The sequence below is a fragment of the Microtus ochrogaster genome, chromosome 6 (genome assembly GCF_000317375.1).
Source record: "Microtus ochrogaster isolate Prairie Vole_2 chromosome 6, MicOch1.0, whole genome shotgun sequence".
Lineage (NCBI taxonomy): Eukaryota > Metazoa > Chordata > Mammalia > Rodentia > Cricetidae > Microtus > Microtus ochrogaster.
The window spans coordinates 21,539,443-21,546,766 of NC_022013.1; the positions used below are offsets into that span (position 1 = coordinate 21,539,443).

At 50.4% G+C, this 7,324-nt stretch overlaps 1 protein-coding gene across 1 annotated transcript in view; it reads right to left on the minus strand.

Annotated features, from left to right (window-relative positions):
• Mapkapk2 (mitogen-activated protein kinase-activated protein kinase 2) overlaps positions 1-7,324 on the minus strand; it is a 57,964-nt gene that overhangs the window by 6,570 nt on the left and 44,070 nt on the right. The gene's annotated exons all lie outside the window — the stretch shown is intronic.

Sequence of the window (7,324 nt, forward strand, 5' to 3'; positions counted from 1 at the left end):
CCACCAAGGCCCTCTCCACCAAGGCCCTCTCCACCAAGGCCCTCTCCACCAAGGCCCTCTCCACCAAGGCCCTCTCCACCAGCTAAGAGGATGAAGCCTAAGGCAGGAAGTAATCAAGTCCTGTTTGCCAGCGACCCATGGAGACAGACTGAAAAGAACCACAAGGAAAGTGGACAAAAAAAGGGAGCAATTTCAGAATCAGCAGGAACAGAAACCAAGATCACTCAAAAGTGCAGCAGACCCATGCAGAAGGCCTCTGGAGTCAGCCAAGTGCTGGTTGGAGCCTTGGTGTTTACCACATCTGCAGCCTTGAGCAAGCAGTGAGGCTCAGCGAGCTCCTTCATACCCCTTCTTCTTCGCTGGACCAGGTGTCCAGGGGCATTAAGTGAAGCTGGACCCTCACCAGCCTTAAAGGCTGGATTCTGGTCAAAAACCAGCTCACTGGTGTCATTTCTTTTGCTACTGACTAGTTTAGGAACAGGCCAAAGATCCGAATGGCCCAGAACTCTGAAGGTAGAAAACAGCACAAGGTCTAGATTGTCTCTCCTGCACCTGCTGGCTAGGAGCACGCTGTCACCACGGTAATAAGAAGACTGGCCTAAGACCACAGAGTTGTGTGCCGAAGGAAACAAGTGAAACGCGGCAGCTTCCTGAATCCCCGTGACATCACCAAGCATCCTATCCTGCCAGACACACCTGCCATGCCAGCAGGGAAACTAGACGAAAGAGCAGAGCTTCAAGGCTGGTCTTGACTCATGTCCAAGGCAAGTCTGGGCTATGTGAGGCCCCATCTTTAAAACAAAACAAACAAAACCAAGAATAATTTCCTGACTGCTTGATTAAACTCTTCTAGTAGAACCCTACTGTCTGGAGGCAAAGGCATCCGCACACACCTCTGCTCTGTAAAATGGAGTGACGGTCGACTCGTGCTCGGCAGCAGTAACCACCGCTGCTGCTAAAGTGCTAGCGAGGTACAGGGCACAGATCCTGAGACACAGAGCACACGGATTTACCAACACCACAGCTCCCACACTGCGCAGGCCGAGCAGGCACTGGACATCCACTCATGTGACAGGAGAGGGCTGGGCACAGACGACAATGAAGTCGTCTGGCTGAGGTAAGCAGGAGAGCTGAGGAGAGCCGGACTCCATGAGGCTAGAGCCTGGTGAATAGTATCAGACATGTGGGGTGCAGCCAAAGGCAAGCACAGGAATCTCCAACAAGAAAACTAGCGTGCCTTTATGCTGTGGTCCACACGGTGCTGAACTGTGTCTCACTGACAGGATACAGAGAAATAGCCTGCCCAAGGAGAAGCTTCCAGGAAGACAGCGACAGTCTGACTCCAAATTCCAAGTCTTTCCGCCCTATCGCCCAGAGTCTAGGAGAAAGCTAGAGGCTAAAATTTCTCAGAGTGGTTTCAAAGATGCAACTTCCCAAGCAGAAGCCCACAAAGAACCAACCAGACTGCTATCTCCCAAGTGTGCTGGAGGCAAGCTGCCCATTGTGTCACACTGCCACCTTGTGGCCAAATAGGGGTATGGCACAAGCTCTGTATGGGGTGTGTTGTCGGGGTAAGTATTTACTTTTCCATGCTGTAGGAGGAACAGAAAGAGACACTGGCCAATCCCATGTGCATGTAATTCAACTCAACAAGTACTGACTGAATTACTATAGGCTGCACTGGGTACTGAATGTCAAAACCAAACAGACTATGCACAATCTGAGTGCTCAGGGCAGTGGAAAAGGGAGGAGCGGTACAAGAGGCGGGCACTGGAAATACTTGCATTCAATTCTCTCGTCCATTCTGCATCGCAGTGGATGAGAGTAAAAAGAATCCCATGGGGGAACTCACACTCACGCTCGGTCTCCACATCTGGGGGCACGAGACATCAGAGACAAACAGCCAGGTAACCAAGGTGTCAGAGCAGGCTCCTGGCTACGCTCCTGTGTTTTGCCAGAGCTGGATGACCCACTGGGTCCATCTGTGTCAGCCCCCTGTGCAGGCCACAAGGCCAAAGTAGACAAGATCGTGAAGACGACGAAGAGTGTGGCAGATGTGCTGAGGAAATCCATCCTCAGACTGGACACTCGGCTTGGGAGCCCCGAGCACAAGCCTGAACTCACACACGGCACTGAGCAGGCCAGGGAGTGAGGGGACTTTTCAACTAACAATACACGGGCCCTGGGAGAGGGCGAGCCAGGGAGGAACTCTGAAATCCATAATACCCACGCTAAGACTCAGCCCTACATGGTGTGTCTGAAATCCTCCTGCAAGAAAGGTCAAAAGATGCATGTTCTAAACTAAGGTGCAACAGCCAAGGCTGCCTGCCAAGTGTGGGGGGTCAGAATAAGGTCAGGGAGTCCACAACCTAGGAAGGAAGTTCTAAGACAGCCGCAGTGAGGGAGGTGCAGGAACTGCCCAGGGTGTTGAAGACGGGCCCTCGCCTCTGGCTGTACACCTCTGCCTCCCTCATCTTCCATCATGGGATCTCCTGAAAAGATTCTAAACCAAACCAAACACCAAATGGGAAAGAAACAGCAGAGCCTGGGCACGTGGCTCTCCTCGCCAACAGCAGACAACGACACGGTAGCGACAAACAAGCTGCCCACATAAACTCCACACCTCAGAAGACCTCACTGGGAACCCCAGGAACAGGGGCTCTCAACCTGTGCGCCCCCATTTTCTCATCTCCTGGACATCCAATGATGGGCCTACGGGGTCGCTGTAGTAAACAAGTCTATCATGTGACCAGCACAGTTTTTGGCGCACAGTGAGTGCTAACAATGAGCGCTATACCAGTGCTCTGCCATTACTCTGCCCCTATATATTAGAATAATCGTCCCCTAGGGGGGCAGCTGGATCCCGATCACACCCACTTCACTTGGGGGTTATTCTATGAATAGCTCTAGGCAGCAGGGACCCGGATACAGGGCAGCCTTGGGTCTTCCCTCCACATAGCACTCACAGGGACAGCTGGAGCAGGGACGTGCTGATTCTGATCTGATGCCAAGACTGATGCGAAAGTCCATTCCAGGCCCAAGTGTGCTGTCGTGTAGTGCGTTCCCAGGAGGCACTTGGTCAGAGGAAAGCCCTGTGTCAGGCAACACCTCGCCACTCCTGAGGCCAGAGTCATCGACTCTTCACTCTGGACCACAGAAGCTGCTTTTCTGACAACTGGCTGCCCTGGGTGCTTTGCAGCATAAAAGGGGAAAAGCACCTGGGAAGGAGCCACTGTAGGCAAGTCTCAGCAACCTCCTGAGTGAACACTGAAGGGGTAGCAGGCAGAGCTGGGGGCGGGGGTCCTCCAAGTAAAATGGCTACATACGTTCAACACGTCATTGCTCCTATCTCAGGCCCACTCTGGGAGGGGGCCTCCTATTTTACAAACAGGATGTATTCATCCACTACGGAGAAATTCCTCCACAGGACCTTTCATGCAGCTGAGGCAGGACTGGAATTGTGAAGGCCCTGTAGTAGACCTTCACCCAGGCAACCAGACATCCACTTCTGCAGGCTAGGTTACCTCCTAAGCTCTCAGTGCCCAGCAGGAAAAAGCAGCTCATGCCCAGGGATGCCGGCTCAAGTGTCCCTCAGTTGCCCCCACGCCACCTCAAGGAAGGAGCAGGAGACTGAGCCTGCTCAGCATTCTCTGGCCCACTCCAGCTTAGCACAATCTATCCGAGCACCTCATGTCGCTCTTCCCAGAAGTGACTGTCATCTCTCCTCAACACTGTCTACGCCTCTCCTTCCACCACGAAGCCTGTGGAGTGGAGCCTCCACACACAACGCGAGAAGCTAACCTGGCTCTAGTTAGATAACTGTAAAAGGAAGGCACGAAGAAGTCAAGGAGCTTTGCAACCAGAAAACACTGTCCTTACGCTATCTGCTATCTCAGCCAATCCTTCAATCGTCCACATCCCTAGACTGGAGGCCAATGAGGGATACACACAGAATGACCTCACTCTGCAGAACCTAGAGCGCGCAGTGTGTGCCCACACTGGGTCAGGGGATGAGGATATAGCGCGCGCGCACACATAGCCCCCACTAATTATACACTATAACTTGTTCTGCAGATGAAATAGCTAAGATGCTGTCACAGGAGCACAGGAGCAGCCACAGTGGTAGAGAAGAGTCTCAGCTCCCAAACCCGCTGACAGCTGCCAACAAGCCTGAAAGACAGCCCACACTTCTCTCTGTGCTCATCTCTCCCTGCTCCAAAGCACAGAGGGGACAGCGCACACACGTCCGTCTAACTACTGATACAGAGATAAAGGAGGAGGTCCACTGCTAGAGCCTCTGCAAGTCCAACAAGGACGGCAGTCAGCCTTCCCAGAAGCTGATCTAAACATAAATGAACAACAGATCCCCAAATTCTCAGAAAGTAGACAGATGAGGTACATGGACGTACTGCACCTGGCCCCTGTGGAGATGTCTATTTCCATACCTTTGGTCAGACATAAAAAACAACTCTCCATTTGTTAGTGAATTTTATAACTCTTATGAGGGAAAGTCCCTACCCACAGCTAAACTGACATGAATCCTGGTACCCAAAGCCATAAACATCCTTGCGGTGCTGCGCGGAAGGGACCTCCACTGCGGTGACTCCCTGCTGTGCTCCATGTGCCCCAGAACACCAGCAAGGCAGCTACAGAGGACTGAGGCTCAACAAAGGTCACACTGCAGATGACAAATATCCCAAACAGTTGCAGTGCACCATGGGTAAACACTAACTCAACTCTAGTAAAGACCACCAACCCCACCTAAAAATGGCTGAAGGATAAGAAAGGCAGTTCAAAGAAAAAGAACCGTGACAGCCAAGTGAGTAGCCTGTAGCCACTCATAAAGAGGAATACTTATTAAAGGGCCAAAAACTGCACCAGGCTGGCAAAACTTTAACATTTGAACAAACTCCTGGACTGGCAAAGATTCAGGGAAGAGAGTCTCACTCAGGATCAAAAAAAAAATCCTAATTTTGGAGAAATCTCGTCATACCTATGACCAGATTGTGCTTAAGTCTTAGATCCAATACAAATCCTTTCCTTGCAGCTCTAAATGGCAGGAAGCCTACTAAGCACCCAAATGTCTACAAATAAGGAGCTGATTGAGATGTGTAAGCACAGATGCAGACCGCGGAACACGGTGCCCTTGGCGAGAGAAGGAAGCAGCTTCTCAGCTGTCCCTATGGGGAGGATGGGGCGTTACAACTGGGAAAGCACACAGGAACCAGGTGATGAGCCGGCTGTGTTTAATGTCCTAACTTCTTTTGGTTTTTGAAGACAGGGTTTTCTCTGTGTAGCTTTGAAGCGTGTCCTGGAACTCACTTTGTAGCCCAGGCTGGCCTTGAACTCATAGAGATTGGCTGCCTCTGCCTCCCAAGTACTGGGATTAAAGGCGTGCGCCACCACTGCTCGGAATATCCTAACTTTTAAGTGGAACTGCATTCACATTTTTAAGTAACTCTCAAAGCATAGTCTTCAAGACAAGATGCAAACACACCAACAGATTAATTTAGGTGAATTCGGGCAACATTTTTCTTTAAATTTAAGAACTACTTTTTAAAAAGGAAAAAAGAAAGGATACTAAACAGAACATGTGTTTTTGTTATTTTGTTTCTTAGGACAGAGGAAAGAGAGGCTGGTGATTCTGCTCAGTGGGTAAAGGCACGTGCCGACAAGCCTGGTGACCTGAGGTCAGTCCCCAGGACCCACATGGTGGAAGGAGAGAACAAACACCCACAAGCTGTAAACAAGAGGGGTGTGCATGCGCGGTGTGTGTGTGTGTGTGTGTGTGTGTGTGTGTGTGTGTGTGTGTGTTTGTGCGTGCGTGTGTGTTAATGGCGCTGGTCTGGAGAGGTGACGCAGTAGTTAAGAGTACCAATTGGCCTTCGGGACATAGATTCAGTTCCCAGCACCCACATGGCACTCACAGCAATTTGTAAGTCCAGTCATGGGGACTCAACACCTCTGGCCTCTACAGGCACTGCACATACATGGCGAACAAACATACATTGGGACAAAACACTCCTTCATATAAAATAAAAACAAAATCTCAACAAAAAGAGTTAGCAGTGCTGGTGACCAGTAAGTAGATCCTATTGAGAAGCACACATGCTATACACGCACCCTCTTCTACTTTCCATGCTTGTCTGGTTCTTTAATGTGCACATCAACCTCTTCTGAAAAATGGTTCAGAGGCGCAATGTGCCTTAGACCTTGCATTATGAACTAGGGCGGCGCTATGTGCATTCCACAGGCCAGCATCCTTCCTTCAAGAGGGAAAGGAGCAGCGCTGAGGGACAGCACAGTGACACAGGAGGATGAACACGGCAGAGCCTCCTGAAGAATGGAGCCAAAACACGACAGAAGGCAAAGTAGGTCCAAACCACACTGCTGCTCACAACCCCTGACCTGTGTGGAAAGGCTCGTGCAGAGTGGGGGCAGCACTTCTCAGGAGTCTCCAGGAGTACAGTGGTTTGGATGAGAAATGGCGCTCAGAGGACTCGGAATATTTGAATACTTGGTCCTCAGTTGGTGGTGCTTTCATAAAATGAACTTGGAGAGTTTGGAACCTGTGGGATATTCAGCCTTGCTGAAGGAGGTACATCACTGGAGGTGGGCATTCCCTACTTCCTTCTCTCTGCTTCCTGTGTGCCACAGCCAGGTTCCTACTCCTGAAAGCATCTCATGCCTTCCCCACCACTATGGACTCTAGCCCTCTGGAATCATAAGCCAAAATTAACTTTAAAAAATTATTTATGGGGCTGGAGAGATGCCTCAGAGGTTAAGAGCACTGACTGCTCTTCAGGAGGTCCTGAGTCCAATTCCCAGCAACCACAAGGTAGCTCACAGCCATATGTAATGAGATCTGGTGCCCTCTTCTGGCCAGCAAGCAAACAGACAGACAGAACACTGTATACATAACAAATACATCTAAAAAATTATTTATGTATTATGTACATGGAGTTCTACCTGCATGTATGCCTGCAGGCCAGGAGAGGGCACCAGATCTCATTACAGATGGTTGTGAGCCACCATGTGGTTGCTGGGAATTGAACTCAGGACCTCTGGAAGAGCAGCCAGAGCTCTTACCCTCTGAGTTATCTCACCAGCCCCAAAATTAACTCTTAAGTTGCTTTTGAACAAATCCTGGTGTTTTATCACAGCAAGAGAAAAGTGACTGATATATGTAAGAGGGCGAAAGACTAGGGGACACAGACATTAGGGGACACAGATGTTAGGAGACACGGACGTAAGGGGACACAGACGTTAGAAGACACAGACGTTAGGGGACACAGATGTTAGGGGACACGGACGTAAGGGGACA